The 26,472-nt window shown below is 36.8% G+C and overlaps 1 protein-coding gene across 1 annotated transcript in view; it reads right to left on the reverse strand.

Moving 5' to 3' along the window:
- The window catches only part of CHRM3 (cholinergic receptor muscarinic 3), a 167,680-nt gene extending 145,175 nt beyond the window's left edge, over positions 1-22,505 (reverse strand). Inside the window, exon 1 of the mRNA XM_065729837.1 lies at positions 22,397-22,505. The gene's annotated coding sequence lies outside the window, so the exon portion shown is untranslated. The remainder of the gene's footprint in view (positions 1-22,396) is intronic.
- Positions 22,506-26,472: the final 3,967 nt, after the last annotated feature.

Raw genomic sequence — 26,472 nt, forward strand, 5'->3', positions numbered from 1 at the left:
GTTTCACTGAGATTAATATCCCTTCTTCCCCACTGGTATTCACTTGTAGCCAAGAACTTGAGTACTGCCCCTCTAGCTTTCCCAAAACAGAGTGCAGAAGTGCTCTTGCAGTTAATTACCAGGTCTCAAATGTTTTCTACAGAGCCTTTCTGCAGTATTTCTCCAAGTTGCAAGAGATGAGAGTCTTTTTCTGCAAAGTTTGACATGAACAGAAAGTTCAGCAGGGAAGCTGGAGTTCTGCCATGAGTCTGTTCAGATGACAACCACACCAGCTCTCCTTTCTTGAGCTTGCCTTCACCAAAGAATTAGTACATTTTTGTGCTGGATACCCAAATTGCTGTTCATCACCTCTTTAAGTGTGATGTACAAAATTCAGCTCTAGGTAACGTGAATGTGTACATATGCCTATAATTAACTAAGGTGACAATTGAGCAGTTAGAAGCTTCAAATTCTTTTATCTGGAGCAAGTCTGAAAGTTTCCATTCTGCTTAGTCACAGGCAATATATTACTCTGAGCTCAGCTACATACTGCAAGTTTCTTCTTAAAGATAGCACACCATGAACTAGTATTAGAAATGTTTGTGTTAGAGATATTTTGCATCTCTTGAATAAGAATAAAAGAAATACTACATAGATTATCAAAATGTATCAAAATTTAGTAAACAGAAATCATAACAAGCTCCTGATACTCTGCTAGAAAATTTCTCTGGCTATTATAGATAAGATATAGAAAGATATAGATATAGAAGATATAGAAATGAAAAAGCCTACAAAAAAAGATAATTTCAAAAGCCAGTCCTTAATGTCTCTCCCTACTGTGGTTCCTGGAATAAGATTGTATAGGTTTCTTTTTTATTATTTTAGTATAATTTTCAGTGCCATTTTATTGAGCCCTGGGAGTAAACATAGCTTAATAAATAACTGCAGTGCAAGAACTTGACTAAATACATAATCACTTCATAAGCAGTTCGCATTTAGTCAGACTCTTAGACTTCATGGAGGTAATTTCTCATGACTGCGTCTCTAATACCACCCCAAATCTTAAAGAAGACTTCTCACTGCTGCCACATACCCATATCTCTTCGACCTCTGCCAGTAAATAGATCCCCTACAATCACTATATGGAAAAAGGCTTACAGCCATCACTGAACATGCACAAACTCCTGCTCAACCTGTGCAGGTGTGATGATGAGCAACAAAAATGAGTCCCATAATTAATCTCCACAACTTTGAACACAAAATCAGGCTGTTACAACTGTTCTCTACTAATGAGTGGGTATAAGAGCAACATGTCACTTAAATCTGTCAAATGAAGGAAACAGTTTGTGATGTAAATTACTATGAAGAGTAAAACAAATGCCTTCCCCGAGCACTCAAAGAAATAAGCACCCTTTGAGCTACCTTTCCAGAACAGCAGAGTGGACCCTGGCTTGAGCATACACTTAGGTAGCCACATAGCACAACAACCTGCTTCCACATGGCCACATGGCCAGAAGCTCTGCCTGGCCGTCACCAAGGAAAATTAGATATCCTTCAACCCCTTGGCAAGCCCCACACCCCCACACACCACTTTTCTTTGGTCAGTCCTATCCTGCTCAGCAATCCTACAGAGAAAGGCCAAAGGAACCCCTGAGCATTCAAAAACTTTCATAAGCACTGTCCCCTACGATCTGAAGCGGGTGAGGCACGCACAGAGCAATAGAAGGGCTTAGCATTATTTTAAAGCAAACTCAAAACAGAGACAAAAGCAACACAAGCTAATTGAGTGGAAAGGCAAACTGCTTTCTGACATTGCTCTTCTGCTGTTGCTGAGCTCTTTCAGAGCAAGCTCAGTGGAAAACATCTGAAGCCTGTCATTACGCTCCGTAAAAAGAAGGCAATTGACAGCCCTCCTAATCAGACTTCTGTAGGATTACTTGTATCCTACTTTGTCTAAACAAGTTATCCTTTAAAGGTAATAAACACTATCTTTTCGAATCATAAACATTCATACAACATGGAAAAGTTTATTTCCCTATATCACGTAAAACTACTACTGTATTTCCCCTAGTTCTGAAATATATTGTAAGGTATTTGAAGGCATTTCAGCAAGAATTTTAGAGTATGGAATTTAATAGAAACTATTTTCTCCAGAAAATATATATATTTTAGTACTACCATGAACTAGACTGGCTTGTGTCACAGAGAAATTTGACTGTCAGCACCAACAGACCTCTTAGCTGAGACACACTACTAGCAAAGACAAAGCTATGCTCTGTGTAGTCATATTTTAATCACAATCTTGAAAGGCTCCACTTAGGACAATTTAGAGTACTCAGCAAAAATTTTACTGTTTAGAATGCCCTTCATCTCCACTGTAATTAAAGAAGACAAAACTTCATTATTTCTTCTTTGAAAGAATGCTAGCCTTCCTTTCTAGCAAGGTTGCATTGTACTCTACAGGTTTTAATCAAAGCAACAACATTTGCTCTCAGAAGTGGGAAAAACCTGCTTATTTCATCCACTATTTTGCTTTTGAAATCTTATAGGATCATCTACATTCTTTCATCTCTGAGGTCCCCATAGTTCTGTTGCAAATCTGTCACCATCATCTTGCAGGCATCGTGTGGTTCTCCACAGGGACAAACTGATGTGCCTGCCAGCTTCCTGGTGGTGCTGATACCATAGGAACCTGGCAGTGCCAGAGGGACCAGAAAGCTAAGCAGAGGCAGTTCCATGACTCACAGAACAGGGAGAACACCATCTTTGGGGGTCTTCAAAACCTGAGTGACCAAAGCTCAGAACACAGCACAGCTAATTCATGAAGTTAGCCCTGATTGAGTCTCCTGAGGTCATTCCCAACAATTAGTTTTTGCTTTTTTTTTTTTTTTCATGAAAAATTTAAGAGTTTGAGTGTAACAGTATTAATTCTTTCTGTTTTCTGTGTATTCTGAGTCAACTACTCTGCGTGCTGAGTATTTTGTTATTTGTTTTGTTTAAGGATGATTTAAATACTTTCTGAATAGCATACAGGAAGATCCCCTGAGATGTAGGAATATGCATCTCTTATCTCTTAATCTGTAGATTTTGGCAAACACAGAATTCACATTTATCCATCAAGAAGCATATGTCCAATAAATAATTTTTTGAATCTTTGACCTATTTTAGATTTTCGACCATCTTTCTTCATCCTCTATTTTTATTGGAGCAGTAAAATAAAAAGGATTTTTTCACAGAATCACCAGACTTCACGATCCTGGCATTTTTTCCATGTATTCAGTGAAAATAAAATAATAATAATAATAATAATAATAATAATAATAATAATAATAATAATAATAATAATAATAAAAGAGTGGCGGAGAGAAGGGATTTGATCTCTGCTGAAAAAAAGAGAACAAAACAAAACAAAAAAAAGCAAACAAAAAAATACAGAGGGAAGAAAAAGCAAGTAACAGGCCTCAGTATTATAGTGGAGAAAAAGGTTTGACTGGCAAATACGAAACATTGCAAAAATAACAAGAAGCACAAAAAAGGGCTTTGCAATTGCTATTTCACTACCTATGATATCTGAAGAAAAGAGAAAAAATTGTATGCTGTGTTAATTGAGTCACCCAAAGCACTCTGTACCTAGCAGATGCCAGCATGTGTTTTGACTAGAAACACATAATCAAACCTGGAAATGATCAATGGCAATAGGTAGGGAATGAACAGAACTGAGTCACTTCATGCCAGCTTGCAGGAAGCAGTGTGACCCAGAAGGACCATCCACCAGCTCCAGAATCCCTGACAAGTTCACAAAACCAAAACATTTGACTGTGTGGCAAATTAGTTTGAAGACTGAGATGTTATTGTGAAAGGGAGGAAAATGAGACACCTACATACAACAAAAATGAGATGTGATCCTTATAAAGACAACCTATTTCAACCACACTGAATTGCTAGCATACTTTTAGCATTATTTGTTCCATTCTATCACCACAGTTGAAACTGGAGGATACCACAATTTATTTCAGTTTTGGGGGTAAGTGATATCCCCCAAAATTTGATGCTCAGCTATGTCTTTAATGTGTGTACAGATACAACATATGTAACAGCCTCTGAAGTACTTACTTTCCTGAGGAAGTAACTCCTGCTCAAGCAAATTAAGCAGAGAGATTCAGATATTTGAATGTCTTTATATACTTCGGTTTCTGAAGATGTGAGTCATTGCTACACAGTTAGAATACTGCAGTAAAACATAAAAGACAGAAATCTTACTAGTTAAGATCTGTAACTTAAAGGGATTCTGCTGATATTTGCATAAAAACTGTTCTTACTCCATCTAGGTAAAGATTTCCAATGACATGAGTTCCAGTGTATTTTACTGTTTTGCCTTTGCACAACAAAAAGTATTTGGTTATATAGTTACACTTCCCTGTTTCTAAGCTTTACTAGCCCCTTGCATTCTGTTTATTTTTGTCCTAAACCCACAATTTCATCTTCTGCCATCAAGCCAAGAAATTCCTCACAGGAGCCCCTTTCCATGCATCACTGGTTCAATAAACACAAGTCTTGAACTTTGCTTGAGTATCATTTTAAATGTCCCTCCAACATGATTTTGGGGCACTGGAGCTATCTCATTAAGTCTACTCAGATTTAAAACAAGTCAGCATCACCAGGTATAAGGGAGGAGATACCTACGGGAAACAAGCAGTTAAAAAAAAACTCCTCACCATGATGTGTAACAGAGATTTCTAAGGCCACAAACTATTCCTAAAAACATTTTAATTTTTAATAAAAAAATGGCATTCTAAACAGAGCTTCATTTTGTAGAGATTGACTTATAGAAAACTGACTTTAGAGCAAAAATAAAAAAAAGAACAAGACAACTGAGCAAAAGAATCAGTACCTTGAGTTCAGTGACAAATAAACTCAGTTTAACATTATATTGATTAACATCACCCCTCTTACTTTCCTTACCTCATCTTATACAAAGAATAACCTAGTTTATCCAAGTGAAGCTCATTAAAAAAAGTTTTGATTAAAAATCTTCTGAACAGAAACAAACAAACACACATACAAAAACAAACAAACAAAAACCAGAAATTGACATAATAGGATATACATAAAATCATGTTAAAGACTTTGCTACCAAATAAAGCTTGCTGAAGTACGTGTCTGAACTAAATGACACCCCACTTCACTATCCATACCCAGAAAGACATACAAACTGTTTTATTGATTGATAAGAGCTCTGGAATGCCTCTGTGGTCTAATGGGAATCAGAGACAGAACAGAGATCTCCTGCTGCTTCCTCCCAAACAGAAACAGCAAAAATGCAGTCTTTGAGTAGATTAAGCCACAAATTTTATTTATTCAATGTTAAAGGCATTCACAGTACATCTAATGATAAAAAAGATTATTGCCCTCTGGAAGAGCATATGAAGAGTTCTTAGCAGCAGGAGCTAGTTTGAGCACAGTGATGGAACCACCTAACTGACCAATTCTTTGCTGCAAAAAGCACTTGTCATTTGACAACAGCTTCTAAAAGCAAGAAGCCACCAGTGTTGTCTACTTCTCACTTCGTACTACTTTGCTGTGAGCACAGTGATGACCTCTGAGGCTTTATAGCACTGGAGGCTTCCTATAGCACTCATCCTGTTTTACTTCAGGCTGGAGGTAGCTATATGTTCAGGCAGCAGCAGCCAGGGCTCTGTCCTGTGCTGCAGGGAGTGCTCTGGCCCCTGTCCACCAGAGCACTTAGTGCACAGCTTGTTTTAAACTCACCAGCAGTTCCACTGAAATTTGGAGAGTTGCAGTAGGGGAAGAGCCAGATTATACCCAGAAAACATGAAGCCATATTAAAAAACAAGAGCAAAGTGCAATTTAAAGCATTAATATAATCACTTTGCTGGGACAGGTAAATATATCCTAGCAGACAACTTGTTCTACAGCACATTAATAGTCAGAGAGATCTCATAGCCCACTCATGGCTCAGGTATGCTACTAAGTGGGTTAAGCATGAGAAAATGGAAAATTCAGGAATATCATCCATTGCCTCCAAAACTAAAAAAGCAAGGCAGAAACTGAAATTTGAATTAAGCCCCCAGCTCCTATCTGGCGGGCAGTGCTCTGCACCATGGAGAACGTGTGCACTCTTCATGGCATTGTTCAGTCTTGTACTCTTTTAACAGCTCCACAGGTCTGGCAAATTTCTTTTCTCTTTGACATTGACATAAGCAATAGAACCATATGAATTATTCCCTTGAAAATGCTATTAACATCTCAGCACAAACATAACACTGTGTTGAGCTGCAGATAAAAAGAAAAAAATATTTGCAGCATATTTTTGTAGACTTGGCATTTCTAGGATAAGATTAAGAAAGAAAAAGAAAAAAAAAAAAAGACCACCTTCACTTGTGTGCCTAAATATTCACTTATCCCTTGTATGGGTAAAATGAAATTACTATTGTATCCTGCTGTTACGATCTGATATTCCAAAATCTGAATTTACCATTAATGTACCCTTTTTATTTGAAACCAGATCTTTTAAATTTCAAGATTATAAAGGTATGTCATCATGTTTTATATCTCTTGCTAAAATGCACCTGAAACAATTTGAGTATTTCCTGTTACATGGTGTAATCTACACCTCAAGTGACAACCTCTGCATTGGTTTTCAGCCTAAGGGATGAGATAATAAATAATCTCCTTTCTTCAAGAAATATCTTGTAAAAGAAAATGCCACAGCTCTGTAAAGCAGTGCTAGCATATCTTAGCAAACTGTTGTACAAATGACATTTTAAATCTTCACAGTACAGGAACTTTAAGCTAACAGACCTGCAATAACATATGATTCTCAACTCTGTAGAGCATGAAATTGTAATGCTTCCACCACTGTGTCTGAGGGAGCCTTGGCTTCTCTAACATTGTCATGAAAAATGCATTAAAAAATTAAAAAAACATGAAAAATGATTTTTAAAAATTGGAAGAAATCTGATTATAAAAAAAATAATCTGATTATAAAAAGCTTTCACTGCTTGAAGTGAAATTCATTCATTGAATGCAACATCTCCTTTTCCTGCTGTCCAAATCCACACTGAATTACCAGGTTTAGTGACAAACAGTGATTGATATCCATGGCTCAGGGCTGGGTCTCCACGAGGCAAGAACTGCACATCACTGGCTATACAGTCCTCATGGGTCTCCCCCTGGAGTTGGAAGTCTTGTGGCCAGGAGGAGGATGGCACTGGGATAAGGGAGAAAAGGCTGAGAACAGCTCAAGCTGGTCTCTAGGTCCAGCACCTCTTGCACTGACCTGCACAAGGGAGGGAGTGGCCATGCAGCCTAGCAGATGACTTAGGGCAAGAAGGGATGACCATGGCCCCTCCAGGCACAAGCTACCCACCAGGGAAGAGGTGCCATGAAGCCATCTCACTGGAGGCCAGCCTGTGAGAGCAGCCTCCAGAGATGAGAGAGAACCAGACAAGGCAGAGGGAGTAAGGTGTTAATGCCTCAAAAATGTGAAAGGAAAGTTAAAGAGTAAATTAACAAATTGCCTCTGTGGACTGTGTGCAACTGGCAGTCTCAAGCTACAGAGGACTTATCTTCTGCCATGGCTGCAGGAATAATTAGATTTCAAAAAGCTGACAACTCTTCAGTGGGAGACCAGAGACTTCAGGTTAAAAAGGAAATCTACATGTCCAAAAGTCTGAGGAAATTACTGGGGACAATATGTAAACACAGGACACAGAAAGTAAACAGAAGAGTTTCATAAGGCAGTGCTTTTGGCTTCAAGATGGAGAGCAAGACTAGCTGAGGAGGAGAGCTGCCTGCATGAGAATGGGTATGCAGGAGTAGGAGGGGGGACCTGTCAAATCCATGGAGGGGTTTAGCTGGATGCAAGAGTGTTTGAAAGCTATAAGAAAAGGCATAATAGATTTGCTGTTTTTTAACATCTAGATCTGTTCATTTTTTGGTGCTAAGACTCTTGCAATGAACCATTCATGTGCTGAAGCACTCCTGGTCATCTCTTGTCACTTTTGTGGTTATAATACACACCATTAGAAAGATTTCAACATTTTCACAGTGCTGCAAGGTCTCTGCTTATAACATCCATTTTGCTGCTTAAATCTATCAAATATCATCAACACAGTAGTTGAGAATGCTGAGCACTGACAGTCTTTAAGAGAAAACACAGATCAAGGTATCATACTCTGTCCTGCTTCTTCTGATGCCAGCACTTACTGTATGAATCAACTGCAACTAGGAAGTTCTGTATTCACTTGCTTTAAGGAGCATCCCACACGAATAAGTGAGGATGTTTTTCACATCCTATCAGATTTAGCTGATGATGAATCAGCCCTGTGATGCTGCTATGCCACCATGTCTTACTGCTGTGTGATAAACTATTGAAGCGATCATCCTTCACAAAGCAACCTTTGCTTCTATGAGCCACTGTTTCCACGCATGTGAAACTGGCAAGGTCAGTTTCAGGTATCAAGTTGCTCAATTGCAAAGGGTCATACCATCTACTAATATTAATTAAATTCATTGTTTTTATTTCAAAGTTGCTGTAGACTCCAGTTTCCCTAAAGATTTCCTTCTAAATCCTAGGCTACATTAAACATAGTTTATAACATTTGGTTATACAACAGCAAATTATTCTTCCATTTATTAAGGGTCTTCATTATTGTCTTTCATGGGTAATGGTGGCCAAAATCACCAACAATAAACAGCAATTCTACTTCAGTTGAAGCCAAAAGTTTAAAAAGCAAATGGTGGCAGCAAAAAAGGCAATAATCACTTTTGAATCTATTACGAAATCCATCAGTAAATAGGGGGAGAAACACATTTTAGAGTCTCTTTTGCAAGCAAGAACAAACTCCATGGTAATTGAAAAGGCCCATACAAAAGCACAGGTACAGATAACACATAGTCATCAATTCATCCCAGCTTATTTATGCCATCTGACAGAACCAAATAATGAAGAAACTGCTCCACAAGTTCACTTGGGAAAAGAAAAAAAAAAAGTACATTTCTGCTCTTATTGAAGTCCAGGGTGAAGATGCTTTGGAGGTCAGTTTAGTCATTATTTCTACAAACTATGAAATACAAATGAGAAATAAATCCGAGCTCAATCAGAAATTACAGTATGAGCACCTTTTAAGGAGTATTTGAAGCAACTGTTCAACTGCTCCAACCAAAAACCTTACTCCATTCCCACCAAATGTGGGCTCACAGCAAACAGAGGGGTGAGAGACAGGAGCTTTTATGTGCTGGCAAACCATAGGATGGGAGCTGCCCCACAGAGGTACTAAGTCTGGTCAACATCCTCTTTTCACAACACCTTGGAGACACAACCCAGACAGTGCCCTGCAGAAAGCCACATTACAAGCCATGCCTTCAAGGCATCCCTTAACTCCTTTAGAAAGAGCCCTGCATTAAGCTACGCAGCATTGCACAGAGCAGCATCTGACTTCCTATCCCATTCCATGATACAGCAGAACCTGCCACTGCTGCTTGTGATAAATTTCGGGCTGGCAAATCTGAATCAGACATCTGAACTAAAAAAAAAAAAGCATGGAAAGATATGGGAAAAATAATGAACCATGTCAGCTTCATTAGCGATGCATGTTGAATTTCAGTGTTTCTTTAGGGACAGGCATGTTACATTGTGCCCTACCTTCCCCTAACCACTGCTGCCATTACTTCTGCAAGTAGTGCAAGAAGAGCTCATTTACTTAACTAAAGGTTATATGCAAGCCAATAAAGACAAAGTCAGTCCAAAGCAATCTACCAAGGTTAATAACTATCCTACAGACATTTCAAAAAGATTATTATCCTAGGTCATATTAAACATGGTTTGGAGACAAATCTGTAAGGAATGTATTTACCAGACTCTTACTTAAAGCATAACCTTTATATGTATACATTCATAGTTAAAACCATGTCCGTTTTCTACCCTATAAGGTTGGAAGTTTGACTCAATAACAGTTTCTCAGCCACAAGAAAAATCCCCAAATCACTCCTGTACCGGTGTTACTGAGTCAACATTAGTCTACATAAATTTAACTTCTACAAGTAAACACAAAATGTCCATGTGTTGAGTCTTTTGCACTTCGAACAGCAGCACTCAGCAGCCACTGGCCAGATGAACCAAGTTGTGAGTACAGAGGAGTCTGCACATTTGAACAAGCAGACCGTAGACCAGAGGTAAATAAATATGTATGCACTAGACAACTACTTTGACTATATTTCATGTGTGATCCACAGAACGAGCCTGGAAAAGACTCACAGGAAAGAAACAATCAAACAAAAGAAACAATAAATAAAGAGCTCAGATAGTTTATTAACACCGCTAATTCAACTCATATTCTAATGTAGCACTTACTGTCATCTGCATTCAGCCAGTGAGTTGATGGTTACAGTTCACAAGAATTGTTAGTAAATAATTTTCATGTTATCCTTTCCCTCATAATGAAAACACCACTCAGACAGTTGCTTGACCTATTTTCTAAGGAAGAGATCTCAGAAGGGAGCTCTCTTGTCTGAGAGGCAAGTAGCAGAAAGTTTTGGTCAGCAGAAACTTTCTAACTTCAAAACAGAAGACATTTTATTTCAAACTACAAAAAATACACACTTTTTTTTTTTTTTAATCCTCATGCAGTATTCAGCTATCCTCAGCCCTCCCCTGTTCCTCTTTTCCTACTGAGTTTGTGCCAGGGCAAAGCAATCATGCTTTGGGGGCAGCATCATCTCTACACAAATGCAGTGTTACAGAGCCAAAAGATGCTCGTGGATTTGAGAGCATTACTCTGCCACAATCAAGGAAATTTGAGGCTCTTAATTCTTATTCTTAGCACAACTCCTCTCAAAGACTGCATGGCACATGGAAACCCACGCTATATCAGCTACAGGCAGAGATGATGGGTTAGTCATGCTGGAAACACTACTTACTTTAAAGGGGGGAGGAAATAAGGTGGTTTATTTTTATTTAGCTTGCAAAGCTCAGAATTCCCCTTTGGGAAAACCAATGAATTTTACATTAATTTCTTGGAAAATAAGCATGAATTTAACTACTGAGGGAAAAAAAGAATGCAAACTTATCCTTTTGATCCTAGAAAACATTAAAGTGAACTTAGGAAATGCAAAAACTACAGTTCTAACAAATGTACTGGATTCTACCAGCCACAAAGAATTGTTGGGATTGTGTGCACAAAATACACCTGGAAGTCAGTGGCTTCACTGTTTATGAATCAGAACATAGGGCAGGAGGGAGAGAGGGAGCACCTTCAACTTCAGGAATGAAACCTGGTGGCTGTGTGTTCATGAGGGGGTTGGCCAGTCCTGTAGTCACAAAAATTTCTAGACTTGGATGATTTTTCACCTCTCATCATCAGGGAACTGAAACTTAAAGGGTTAATGAAAGTATTTAAAAAAAATCCTACAATTATATAGTCTATCAAGCTCAAGAAGTGTCCATTTGTCTCAGCAATTTAATGCAGACTGAGCACAGGCTGATTTTTAAATGCATTGCATCACACACCTTCAACAAGATAAAGCATTCTGAGTGACAGTATAACTAGACCATGACAAGCTTTTTCGCACATGAATACTAGTGCCTTTCTTGCATTCCTCCCCTATTATGACATATTTACGAAAAAGGAGAAGAGGGACAAGGGAAAAGTGAAAGAGCTTAACTTCAGTCCTTCATGTAGTTAAAAGCTTATCAGTAATTGGACACCTCATAATCATCAATTCAATTTTAAGTACATATAACACTGAGAGCAAAAATAAAAGTCAAACATAATAAAAAATTCTGTCAACAATGATATGGCTGAGAAATGTATTTTAAAAGCAGCTGTGAAAAATGGTTCACAAGCAAAGTTTATAGCTTTCTTTAAATTAACCAAGTAGAGCAAATGTTAGCAGTGCCACGCTACTCAGTAAAGCAATAATAATATGACAGCATTCATCCTCTGAAATAACCACCATTCTTCAGCAACAGCTGAGTTATCCCATATCTTATAAATGGCTTGGAATTACAGGCATGGTAGCAGCAGAGGATGTGTAAAGCCCTTCCCATGGGTTGCATCAGAGTTGGAAGCTCTACCTATCTCTCTCTGAGCCATTAGTTCAGTGTTACCAAAGTCTGGGAGCAACGAACAGTGTCAACCCACGTGGCCTTGCTGTGTCCCTTTTAAAAACAGAAATGAAATCACCCACTCCTAAAGCTCAGCCCTTTTAAAAATGGTGAAAGCTTCTTTATGTGCTTGTCTTTTCCATTCACCAGCTGTATTATTATGAAACACAATGGACAAGAAGTTCCTTAATCTTGCAAGAACTCTTAAAAACATCTTGCTTATACAAAATATTAATATCTTCAAAAATAAATAACAAATTCTGACAATGCACTCAATGTATACTCTACACTTATATATATGAGTTGTTCTTCCTTATTGTGCCCATTAGAGAAAACTGGCAAACTTCTCATTAAAGAAATCCATTTTCACAGAACCACAGAATTGTAGGGGCTGAAGGGACCTCCAGAGATCATTGAGTTCAACCCCCCCTGCCAATTTTGAATAATTTCTTCTCAGTTAGGCTCTAGTTCTTCCAGTTTCAAAGACTGGTTCACGAATTTTAACAAATATGGTGAGCTTGGGCTTGAATTGTCTCAAGTATGTAAATTTCCAAAACAAAAGAAATCTAAAAGTATTCCTGCTCCGGAGCTGACTCACATGCAGAACTAAATCACTTGCATTTTAAGACCTTGCTTGGAGCTAACACAATGTCACTGCAATTTAAAATACCTCCCAACTTCTTTTGGCAAGAGCAATCCCTGGATATTAGCTAGCACTATCCTTTAGAGACCTTCTAACACCAACACCTGCATTCATTTAATCTAAGCTTTTCAGACCTGACATCGCCTGCTGCACATGCTAATGCATTGCTCCAGGCTCTTGTTGGAAATGTTGTCTGATGCTTCAAGTCTCTCAGGATTCACCACTTTGCGGCAGATCCCTTACACTTCTCTCTCTCTTTCCCCTGAGCATCATCACACCCACAAAACCTCTCTCAAAAGCCTTCAACAGCTCTTTGATAGCTGTTTTATAGGCAGCCCAACTTTGTAATTTCATGATTTTCTTAAAGGAAAAAAAGTGCTTCCCTACTACTCATGAAGTAAAGCCAAAATATTAAGTCTTTCAGGCAGCAAAATGAGGACCATGGGATACTTTAAACATGTCCTAAAAGTTACTGCAGTGCTACCTGTTTCTAAGAGTAATAATTTTTTCCAGGCTTTTGAAGTGAATTTACCTTGAGGAGGCAACACAGCAGATGCTCAGCTGTGCCAAGCCACAAAACAGCTTAGAAGAAGAATTAAAGACCAGTAGGCTATGTCACAGAAATGTACTAAGAAGGTTATTATGTGGGATGTAATACAAGTTGAAATCTGGTCAGGGTAACCCCAAATGGCACATTCTCTTTTATTAGTGTAAATGATTGAAACCTGTTATTTCTCACCCAGAAGGTTTCAGCTTTAATGTGTGGCACTGATAAATTAGCACTATTCAAGAAGGTCCTGCATAATGCAGAGTCAACTTATTATCTTCACTTGGCTGGCAATGAAATTCAAAACCTAAGTATTACATCCTGAAGAAACCTATATATTCTCCAATGGGAAATAATTTCTACACCACTGAAATGCCCACACTGCTGTGGTGAAACATGACTATTAAACAGAACACTCATTTCACTTAGGAGTGGAAATGTATAATCCATGGAGAACTACATGAATAAACAAATTGGTAGCACTCTCAAAGACAGGACACTTCAAAAATACTAGAAGTAACAAGTATTTAGAGAAAAACTACCATAATGGGTAACACAGATAAAACTCTAATGTGACACTATATTGAAGCACCATTTTCATAGAATCATGGAATCATTAAGCTTGGAAAAGACTACTAAAATAATTTTGTCCAACCTCAGTACAACCACTGACCCATCATTACCATGCCCATTAAGCCATGACCCTCAGTACAGTTCCTCCTGTGTAAGGTATGCAAATGACACTTATCAGAAGCAAAGATCATTATTAGTTTAGATAGCATAGTTAGGATGAAAGGCAATGAGCAGCACATGCTTGTCCAAACCAGAAAAATTAGTAATAAATAAGACTAGGATTTTCTAGAAAATAAATGACAATATAAGAAACAATTTGTGACGCACAAATTAATTTAGAGGATATTGTTGAAATACGTTCTTTTCCTTAAAAAAAAAAAAAGGTAGAAAATGATTCAAAAAGTCTTGCTTCCCCAAATGTTATTTTTTTGCAAATAAACTCCAATGTTTAAGAAATTCAGTATTCTGCTTACATATAAAAAGGGAGCAGGTAAAATACATCACTGAAGAGTGTTATCACTGTGAATGTCAAACTATCAAGAAAACAAAAGATCTGAAGAACAACACTGATTTGGTTTAAGTGCCAGTATAATTGAAGATTTTTTTTTTTATTGTGCTGCATAATAACAATAGTTAAAGTATGTATCTTCCTGCTAGAAAAATTCTACCATTTTGAGGGTGCCTTTGTGCTCTTTAAAATGCATAATCACTTATTCAATTGTAATTGCTCAATAGATTATGTCTTTGCCTATAGCAGGGGGTTGGAACTAGATGATCTTAAAGGTTCCTTCCAACTCAAACCATTATATGACTCTATGCAATTGCTATAGCTCCAACAGAATAAAGATAACTACAGGAAATATAAAACTGAGCTCATCATGTTTATCTTGGCATAGTTTTAATACAAAAAATAATATTGTATTCACAGTCAACTCCAGGGGATAATAAATCCCCTCCTAAGATAACTATCTTAGATAATATCAGAAAAGAATTGCCTTCTGGATTTGCTTGTCTCTCTCCACTGACAATTGAGAAACACCAGATGAATCTTGTCATTGTAAAGATCTCCATTATCAGAGGTGCACAGTAATGGATTCAGAACACAGGGAAGGCACACAATCTGAAAAATGGCACAGGTATTATTTTTAAGGAAAGACATTACTTTTTTTTTTTTTTTTTTCTCATCTTACACAAGAGGATGCTGCTCTCATTTCCCCCAAACAACTTATTTTTAATCTGTTTCTATATTATTTAAGCTATGCTTCCATTTTGCATAAATATATGTGAACATATATCCATAGACATTACACAATCTGACAACAGTAAATGATGTCTAGCACATTAACATATAACAGCATATAATAATACTTGAGATAATAAATATGTTTCACTAAGCCAGTAGTGCCAGTTATTTAAATCCAGTATCTTGGTGTACCTGAACTACTATTTCCTTAATATTTTATCTTGATGGAGAACTAATATCAATTCTATTCACAGCAGCATTTCAGCAAATAATTTACAACAAAATTAAGAATTAAAAAAAAAAGGCTTACACACAGGAAAAAAAATTATAGCCCAAATGAGCTGCTACAAACCATTGTAATATGCACTTAAATCACAGAAAATGCAGTCAGAAAAGATGCTTATGTAAAGCAGTAGAAAAAAGACAAGGTCCTTAAAAGTTTTGATGATTTGATGCTTTATATCAACTTTATTAATTTTCTGGCAAATAAGGATATACAGTAACAATCTGGCATAACCACGGAGCTGCAAAAAGCAAAAGTATCTACAAACAGTAGTTATTCTGGCAGAAAGTACAACTACTCTACTTTTAAAAATTGGCACTGATGTAGCTTCATAGATGATGTTATTCTCATCCTAAATCCCAAACTCAGCAGCACATGAGCTACTACAAAGAAAATTAACTCTGTCCCAGATGAAAAGAGGACAAACAATTTGATCATCATGAGATATTCATGCTAACAGATTGCCAACACATAGAATCTTTTATTGACAAGAATTTTTTTAAAAAGACAAATTTCTGAAAATTTTACCCAGAGCTCATCTAAAGCCACAGATACAGAATTGAACTGTGGATGTGTACTATAACTGTACGAGTTAAACTTTAGAATCTCATCCCTCCCCTTCTCTAGCACTTCATTTGTCCTTTCAAAACCTTATTGATATTTTTCTGTTACTTGAGAAATGTAAATTGCTCTTGAGAATCTGTCTTCAAATGTTGTTTCCCCTTTTCTACCATTGCTAATGCTGACTAAAAACTATAATCATAGTGAGAAGAAATATAGTTTGCGTACACATTTGATCAATGGAAATTCCAACAGCAGCAGTGATTCTTACCTGTTTTTAAACTGTGCTTTGCAAAGCCATCTTTTGAGTGAGTGTCAAAATGATTATCATCATGAATACCTGCACAGGAAGCAAACCTGTGACCACAGTGTTTAATTCTGTTTAATTCTGCCACAGGTCCTTATAATAGTTCTCTGCTATTGAGGAAATTACAGAATAACATTAGTACCTTACAAATAATAATGGAAAAGAAAGTGAAAAACAAATCTATATCTCTCCAGAGCGGCAATTCAGAGTGGTCTGTGTTTTTCAGCAATTTCATTGGTGACCTGCTGCTTGCCAAAAGGGCCAAATGGCAAATATGTAGTTGGTGATAAGCTTTCTTCTCCAGGAAGAAAGACCCTCACACATAAAATCACAGAATAGCAAGGGTTGGGAGAGACCCTAAAGGTATCTAGTTCCAAAAGCCCTGCCCAGAGCCCGTTCAATCTGGCCTTTAACCCTTCTGGGGATGGATTACCCCCACCTTCTCTGAGCAACCTGCTTCAGTGCATCACCATCCTCTGAGTAAAGAATTTCCTTCTAATATCTAACCTAAATCTCCCATCTTACTTGAGGTTTGGGCTAATGGAAACCTCATGATATCCCCTGAAAAGTTCCAAGAGGGGTTTTGCCACAGAATAAGCCAAGGTGCAAGTGGGGCACATGAGTGGAGGGAATGGACAGCTGACCATAACAGGAACAGTGCTGTCTCTGCTCTCACACTCATTTGAGTGGATGATGGGCACATGCAGCCAACCTATCTCTGCTTTTTAGAATTATTCATGAATATTCCATTTAGTTTGATGACTGAAAATTTTTAATCAAGCTTTTTAACTTTTTTTTCCTCCCCTTGATTAGCAAAGGACAGCTTTCCTCTCCGACAGTTGAGACACAGAGCCTTGAACATCTCAATATTAACTTGTTTATTTTAGAATTATGTTCATCTAAAAATCTAGTTCCAACATATATATTTATGTAACATAAACCTCCAAAACAATAATCAGAAAGGAACTTTGCCTGCTAACCACAAATTACAAAGGAAAAAAAAATCATTAATTGCTTTAAGTACTCTTAGATTTTTTTAATTCCCCCTCCACTCTACCAAGAAGAAACTTTTCTCCCTTTTGAAACCTTTCTGTGAAAAAACTCTGTGAGTTACCAAACTCAAGATTCTCAGGGATGTAGGAAGTACCATCTGTCTTCAGTGCAATGTAAATGCCCACCAGACTGCATAGATTCCCAGGAGGCTGATACTTAGGTCTTGTCAGGAAGAAACATAGTTCCATCTTCTAGGTAAATTTGTGTGCTTAATTCTAGGAAAATTTAAGGTCCTGAAGTTTCATAGCAAACCTTTAGCACATTTGCTCAAGCTAGGTATCCTAAATGGTTCCAAGGTATAATCCCCAGGTATACAATATTTAATATTCCCTAGGTGTTTAAATTGCCCAAAGTGAAATTAATCACAATGCAAAACAAGCTGCTGCATGCATGGTTTAAAATTGTAAGGATGTAGAGGAAGTAATGCCACACTCAGTGACACCACGCACCCTTTCCTGCCAGCTCAGGTGCCCTGAGAAATGGTAACCCAAGCACTGGGCAGCAGACACCTTAAAATTAAAGGCTGAAGCAAAAAAAACTTGGAGGGGAATGATCAAAATATAGTGACTGCTGGGGCCTGTCATCATTTCAAAAGACTTCCCCAAAACTTGTCTGTCACCGCTAATCAAGAAAAAAACAAAAGATATGCTAAGGACACAATGAAATCTTCTGACTTGCAGGCTAGCACACAAATGATGCTTCTCAGATCAGTACAGAATTTAAACACAACAGCCCCACTACCATACATTCTCATTCCAATTATCTTTAACTAATTCACACTTCTTTTTTTAAAATGCAAAAAGCCCACAAAAGTAGTTACTTGGCACTCAGAAGAAAACCATGCATGAATGCAAACCTACAGAAAATGAAAACCTTTCATTGTTTACACTCAGATAAAGCAATTTCTTGCAGCAGTTCATTTAAAACCAAATCTTATGCTCACATTGTGAGGACACAAGTTGTGTCTTAAACAAATAAAATAATGCACTGATTTGTTATGGTGTGCAATTATTAGATATGATTCCTTATTAACAGCAAATCCCTAACAGAGAGCAAACCAACAGTAATGCCTCCTGTGTTGCTGAGCTCTGCCTTAACCACTAACTTTGAGGACAGCTTCTCCATAGTTTTTGAAGCTTCTGTGGTGAACGTTATTCAAGAGTCTTGATACAGGGTAGACACAGTATTTGCTTGATAATGAAACACAGAAGGAAAAGAAGCGTGAAGGGGAATTCTAATTGTATTTGAATTTCACACACAGCATTAAAAGCCCGGTTCAAATTCACCTGGTCCAAAAATTTTCAAGACAAGTGCTAACAATTACTCATTTGTTTCTGTTTATTTGCTGCAGGCATCACAGAACAGACTGTGTCTCAGCAGGGTTGTGATTACTGCCATAAATAATCCATGCTTCATCTTGATTCATTTTGCGTACCTGTCATGCCATTTACTCTGGCATCAAAAGGAAGCCCATGATGTGTTCAGAAACCCAGCTACCAGTTAGCACAACAAAGTATAGATCCAGATTCAGTGTAGGCATCTATGTGAGCACAGGTGGAGTAACACCCTAACAAAAATCAATCTACCATACAGTGAATGTTCACAGTATGAATGCAATGGAAATAACAAAAATTGTTTGGTTTTCATAATAACTAGCCATGATTTACAGCTGAAATGGAACACTTTACTTCAGTTACAACACTGAAATGCAATGAGCCATTAGCAGAGAGACTGAAACTAGAGTTCAGAAGCATAAACATCCAACACCCAAATGTTCCATTACTTAGTACTGGTCTAGGAGGTATCTGAATGTGATTTTTGACAGAGATCATTTTGAGCTAAGAAAGGTATATGAAATAGAGATCCAGGGCTTGACCTTCACCACATTGTTTTTGGTGGTGGTTTGGTGGGGGGGGGGTTGGGTTTTTGTTTCTTTGCTTGCTTTTTAAGTCTGGTTATACAGCTCTAACACCAATGAGCAATTATTGATGTTATCCCTAGAAGTTGTTGTCTACACTATGAAATACTCCAAAATACAGCTTGTAAATATTCAGACTTTGGGATACCTAATGCAGTTTTTAAATTGAGCTTTCTAGGCTTATTTTCAGTGTGACTACCAAGTAATGAGACAGTGTATTTAAAATTCTTCAGTTATTCTTATAACTTAACATATGGTCTCACCCACTTATCTTGTTTGTAGATGTTCTGACCTTTAATGTTTTATATATCCTCTTTTTAATTATCATAAATGTCTCCTAAACAGCAGTTAGCATCTGCTCTCTACAGCCTTTTTCTTTTTTTTTTTTTTATAATTCTGTGCTGACTTTACATATTCTTTATCTAAAAAACCCCACCTTTAAATATTAAAATACTATATACTACATGAATTTCTCAATATGCAGGAGGAAGTTCAGATTGTTTGATCTTGTCTGTTTTTAATCTCAGTGGACCTGACTGTACTTTTCAGCCACAAAAGCATGCCAAAATTGGTATCAGCTGTTTTAAAGCAGAGTGATGATATAATGGGCACTCTTAACTGTACATTTTTACATTTCCAGTACTCTTTACTTGCAAGACATTCCATTGCCCTTTCATGTAACTTCCTGTATCTTAGCATACCCTCCTAAAGGTTGACACCATCAGCTCAACACATCTTTCTGTAGTAGGTTTCCCTAAAGGAGTATGAGGATCTGGGAGCAAACTGGAACTACTACTTCTATGATTATAAATTACTACTTTACAGATTCTTTAAGTCTACTGCTATCTTGAATCTCCCTTCTTATGAAGGGTTTGAATTGAAAAAATAAGGCCCATCTGGACTCAAGATAACATTCCTGCTGCAGGAGTGGTAAACTATCCTCTAGAATTTTCATTGTGTACTAACATTTAGTCTACTCCCTTATGTCCATGTTAAATTAAATCTGGTAAGAAAGAAGCCTTGAACTAAGTTTCTGGGTTACTGAGAATCTGTATTTAGTGCTGAGAGGCCATGATAGCATGGGGGAGACCAACATACCCTTCTCACACCTGTTCTTTTAGCTGGAAGGGTATAACTGATGGATAGACTGACAAAGCAAGCTTTTGGTTTTTTTTTTTTTTTTTTTAATCATACAACATACAATTACTTTTTCTAATCAAGAATTCAAACTACTACAACTTTTTCTTTTCTTTTTTTTTTCTTTTCTTTTTTTAAGTTTGATCATGAAGGAAACATTGTAGACTGTATTCTGTTCTCATGTGGGTGGACACAGAATAGTTTCAGAAATACGTGGTGCAGCAGAAATCTGTAACAGGAGACAAAATCCTGCAGTGTTTACACATACAAGGTAGACATCCTTTTCTCTGTTTAAAGAGGTTAGTCCTTCCACCAGACCTGTCACAAAGCCCTTATTTCACCATGTATCAGTGCACATTCAGGATGCAAAAACAGGCTTAGAAATGCATGGCACACTGCTGATAAGGAAGAGGAGAAAAGAAAAGGTCAAGTCTTTGAAGCAAATCAGCTAATTCGGCAAATAAAAAGCCTGGTTAGGGAACAATGCAAGAACTCAATGAATACCCGGGGAACTGCCTCACAGAATCAACAGGTACTAGATAAACCATCAAACAGTATCACGTTTTTTTCCAATAATTTGCCAGTGGAAACAAGTGAGGTGATGTTTCCTTTGCTATTTATCTGGTTCTGTGGTGTCAGAGCTGTCTGATTAGGGCATGTCATTTGAAACGAAAAGCCAGATTGACACCGGTAAGAGAGGTAGATGAAAGGTGCCCCCCAAAGGGTGAAAAAGGCATGCTGTACTTCTGGCTATTTCACTGTGTAAATAACTTACTTCCACCAAAAATAACAGTAACCAATTTCGCTGGCAAATATCCCTACCCATTTATACAGGATATTTAAACATGTCTTTCCATTATCAAGTGCAAACACATCTCTGGAAACTGTATTGCTTCTGTGTCACTTCATTACAGTACTTAAGTACATTATAAGAATGGCTTTGACTAATTCCATTGTTTTGCCTCTTCTATTCTCACTGCTTTCATCTCCAATTTTTTTTCTACTTTTGCATATTTCTAAGGTCCCTGTAATCTAGAACAGGAGAGAAAAGTTAAAAATACTTTTCATGCTGGCTTGTCAGATCTTTTCTTCCAGCTTGTACTCTAGATACTCACTTAAGGTAATGAACTTTTACAGACTTACTTTTACTAATTTTTAACAGTAGCTAATCATCTATTCCAGAAAACTCAGTATCAATCACAAATAAACTTTGCCATAAGAACTAGGCTATAATCCTTTAAAAAAGCTAAGGACAAGACCATAGGAGTTTTAACATCAAATGCTTAACTTGATATTTGGGCAGGATTCTGGGCTGCTAGATCTGGTGTATTGAAGAATGGTTAATGGAACATCTTGATATCCAAATTTGGTTCGTCAGTGTTAAACTTTCATTTAGTCAAATGAACAGCTTGACCCTTGGATCCCATTACTGTGTGTCTTCACACTGTGGAAATCATAAATGGTAGTTCTCTTATACTATGCGAAGCCTTGTTTTTATTATTATTAACACTACTCATGGATATTGCAAGCAGAATAATTGTAGGCATAAACTATAGTCATAGTGTAAAAATAAAATTGAAAACCCCTCTAAATATTTTCTTAAACATGTTTTTCCTATGTTTTTAATAATATTTCTCACAGTTAATTGTTTTCCCTTAATTGTGATATGTCTGATACTAAAAAGAGCATTTGGCTTGAATCTAATTTGACCAAAAATATTTAACACCTATATAAAAATGCTTTCAAGCTGAAAGGAGAAATAGCAATTCAAGGTGTATATAAAGATCTTTGCATAGCTCCAAAATCATCAAAAAAGATAACTTTTGTAAGTCAGTTTTTGAAAAATCCTTTACTAGCTTAAGAACTGTTTTCTATGCAAAAGGTAAATTAACAATGGTAGGCTAATCCATATGAAAACAAAAGGAGCACCATCCAGTGAGTTTTATTGTAAGATTTTAGTTCCTTCTCTGAAGTAAATAAAAAAAAAAAAAATTATTGAGTATGTAATACAGGAACAAAACTCACCATGAACAAGGAAGAGGAGATGTATAGATCATGTTTCAGATGACTGTAGATCATCCGGCCTGTAGCTGGATGTACCACACACTGCTGAAAGATTTTGCCATAACTACAAAGATCTAAAAAAAGACAAACACAAAAGATAATCAGACTAAGAAATACTAAAAACTGTATTTTCCTTATTTGAAAAACAATTTTATCTTTCATTGATTTTTAAAACATACTTTTAAGAAAAGTTAGAAAAAGCCTGTTTCATACCATCATCATCTAGGAAGAGTTTATCTTATCATAGCTGTAATGTATTTTGTTTAGTTACTGTATCCACAGTTTGTTTTAAGATAATCATTGTATAATCTTTTACTCAAATCAGTGTTCTCCAGAGCTAACTACTGTATTTTTTCAGCTTCTTGAAAAAAAAGTTTACTGAATCATTCTTCCCTTGCTGCCTCCATACTCCTAAGAAATGCTGCAGAAACACTGATTCAAACTGAATATTTGACAAATCTGGGAGACAAATTTTTGCTCAAAGTGAAAATTGATTGTAGATTTTGAAGAATCTCATTCCAGGGCTTTCAGTTTTCAGTATTTTCTCTCAGAAGAACATTTATTTCAAATTTGAAGTTAAAATAAAGTCATGATTAAAGTGAACATGATCAGAGCACTGTGGCTTGCCATTCACAGATCAGTTTGAAACACTGGGAGTCCCAGATACGTTTTAATCAGATACAGAATGAAATTTCAGAAGTTTTCCTCAGGTAAGGTTTTACGCTTTCCATAGATCTTAGAAGTTATCAAATTGATTTTGTTTTCACATTTAAAGGGAAAAGCTTAACTTAAATGAGTGCAATTTTCTCACTATTTTCCGGAAATTATTTGCAACCACATCTTCCTTTTGTCCCCTACATCTAAATTTGGTTGATTCAGGAACCTCAAAAAATCTGTTAGTAACTTACAGATCTAGTCAAGTCTAAACAAATTTATTAAAATTAGATAGGTAGAAATTGCCATCACACATTTTCTACACCAAATATTCTTATCTAGAATTACTATACAAGGGAAATAAATTTTTAACTGGTAGAAACATGAGAATATTTTATCACCGTGGACACTTCCCTTTGCAAAAGTCAAAACAAACATGCTTAGGAAAGACATTCCAGTCATTATCAGTAGTTTTAAATATGAGTGTTCTTCTAAATAAATACTTTTCTATACTATTTTTCTAATTCTCTTTCAAAGGATAAAACTACATATTTTCAAACATGGTTGGACTTTGTCCACATGCTAAGCAACTTCAAGCAGATCCTATACCAGGCTACTTCCTTCTCCTGCTTCTTATGTCCCCACTGTCTTTTCAGCACAAGACAATAGGAGTTGTGAAATACTTTATCTTTCAAGTCAGGTCTGTCTCCTCCAGCCATTCACCCCTTGGCTACAGACCCAGCAATGCTGGCATTAGGGACAGAGCAGACAAGATTTGTTGTTGCTTTCCTTTTAAATATATACCAGCATATACTCTGTTTTCCACCACAGCAGAACTTTCCCCAGAATTTTCACAAAATTCATATAATTCCTCTTTGCAATGTGTGAAGCTGCGGGACATAGAAAGTAAGCAGTGAATACAATGAACAGAGTCTGGCCATATAATTTTCATCTTCTGAATAACTGTATTTTCTATAATAATTACACCACTGCAAGTAGTGGTAAACTCACGTTTTGGCCTGTGGTATTTTGACTGTCATTTCTTAAGAAATAAAAGTGAACTTTACAAGGACAAACATTGCTGTAGATTTTCTTTTGTTGTTGTTTTTCTGGAGTACACACAACAACAAATTAGGCAACATTCTCAACAGAGGCATTTTCTAAATATTTGTTTTTAAACTCACAATTCTCTCCTGCAGAAACCTGAATTATTTTATAACAATAATATTTTAAGTGTTTTTAAAAAAGGAACAAAACCCAAAATATCCAAATATCCAAAATACTAACAGCTACACATCTGTTCGTAGCAGCTAGTCTTGGTCTGCTGCAAGTGGCATGGTGAGATGGTCCCTGCTGGGCATAGCTGGAGGTGCACACACACAGCCAGGTAGAAGACTATGAACCTTGCCAATCAGCATCACAAAGGGACAGTGCAACAAGTCCTGGGATGGGAACAAGGGCTAGCACAATGGCACAGTGGGTAGCATGCATTGAGCACCCAGGTTTTAAGGTCAGAGAAGCAAGAAAGGACACAGTCTCCAACAATGATGTAAGTTTGAGTTCACTTAGAAACAAATTTAGACCGTGCCAATGCCTCATTGCCAGCTCCACAAAAGCATTTCTAAAAAAGAGCAATATTTTCAATATCTTTAAGTAAGTACATAAGCATCCTGATGGAACATGAATTAGCAGCTGATTCTGTTAACTGGAAAAGTTGCTTTCAAGGATGTGATAATAATTGACAGAAGTAGTTTGCAGACATTGTTCCCTATCAAATTCTGTGCTGTCATTTTAATAAGGGTAAGCTTTTCTTCTAACAAATATCCCATACTGAAAGCTAATCAGAAGCCATGGGTAGTTTGAATTCATTTCACAAGTGAAAAGTGATTCTTGGAAAGCCAATTGCAAAGGCTCAGCTGACACAGAATGTTCCTGAATCTCTCAAGTTCCCTCCAATCAGGCTCTGCAGGCCTGCTGCCTTCCTGCTCAGCGACACATGCAGCGATAGCCTTGGGAACAAAGCATGCAGCCCTCCAAAATATATATTTGCTCATTATGGTCATCAATTTTCACTCATCAAAATGAATCACAGAGGAGATCATTTTACATACCTGCAACACTAATTCTGAGCATAATTCTTGAGCTTGTTTCTTTCTTTTTTGAAATCAAACCATGGCTGCTACCTGGCAGAATTAACAAAAAAGAAGATGCAAAACCCAAAAAATCTCTTCTTAGTTCTCATTACTCCAAGATTTGCATTGATGGTAGGCTAAATGTCAATTGATAATTATAACACACTGAAGAATAACAATATATTAATTGTATACAGCAGGAAGAGAAACTGTACGCATCTGTCCCTTATAATGAACTAAATTGGATCAACCCAGATGACTGAACCCCTGACATCTCTTCTAATTGTTATTTTAATGAATCTTTGGTTTATGTTATGAATATTCAATATTTTAGGACTGTGGAGTTGCCTATTATTGCTTGAAACTCTCAAGTTTGTTTTAACAGTGAGACCTTATAACCACAGTGCCTAATGAGTACTGATAAAGTGCTTTTTAGTCCTTATACAAACGCTATTAGCCACTGACCTATTTTCAAAGTGTAACCAATCAAGCTCAATCCAAAAAAAGTCTGTTCCAAAGAGGCCAAAGAATATGACTTTCCATTAAAATGCTATTTTCCAAAAAGAATAAATGTCCCAAAAGTAAATGTAATTAAGCTGTACTAGGAGCACAGTTAATTAAAAGTACATCTGGCAGCATGCATCATTCAAAAAAAAAAAATCTCAATTTTCACAAGGATTTGGCTGATATTAGCTTTTCAAACAATGGATTTTCAATTCAGTCTCAGGAAGAAAGGGCCAAACACCTGTGATCTCTGGACAGTGAGCAATGTTTATAGTAGACAAAATTAAACTGTGGAACAGAAGTCACATTTCCTTTGCACATCCTTTATTGCTTTTTACAGTGATCTTCTAGTATACTACAATATCATTCAGTGACAACAATGAATTTAAGACTTCAATACTGATACATATAACAATTACACAATATTTTAATTTATTTCAAAATAAGAATGAACTCATTAAAAGAGTCAGTTTGGCTTGAATTTGAGGTAAGAAGGTATAGAAGTCAACAGTGGTATCTTTTATTTCTGCTGAGTATTTATTAGAAGTATTTAGATGAACTATTTACTCAATTTCCCATTCAACCCATGGTTTGCATCTGCATTTAGGCTATTTATTTCACATCAGCATGAAGGTTCAATGCTGTGCTAACATTTGTCTGCATGGCTTTTAAGCTCTGTGTAAAAAAATCCCTTATTTGCTGCTGTAAGGGCACAGAATAGCAGAGTGTACATGTCAGTTCCCATAG

The sequence above is a fragment of the Cyrtonyx montezumae genome, unplaced genomic scaffold (assembly GCF_038088225.1).
Source record: "Cyrtonyx montezumae isolate F1298 unplaced genomic scaffold, pur_monq_1.0 scaffold_0, whole genome shotgun sequence".
NCBI classification, from domain to species: domain Eukaryota; kingdom Metazoa; phylum Chordata; class Aves; order Galliformes; family Odontophoridae; genus Cyrtonyx; species Cyrtonyx montezumae.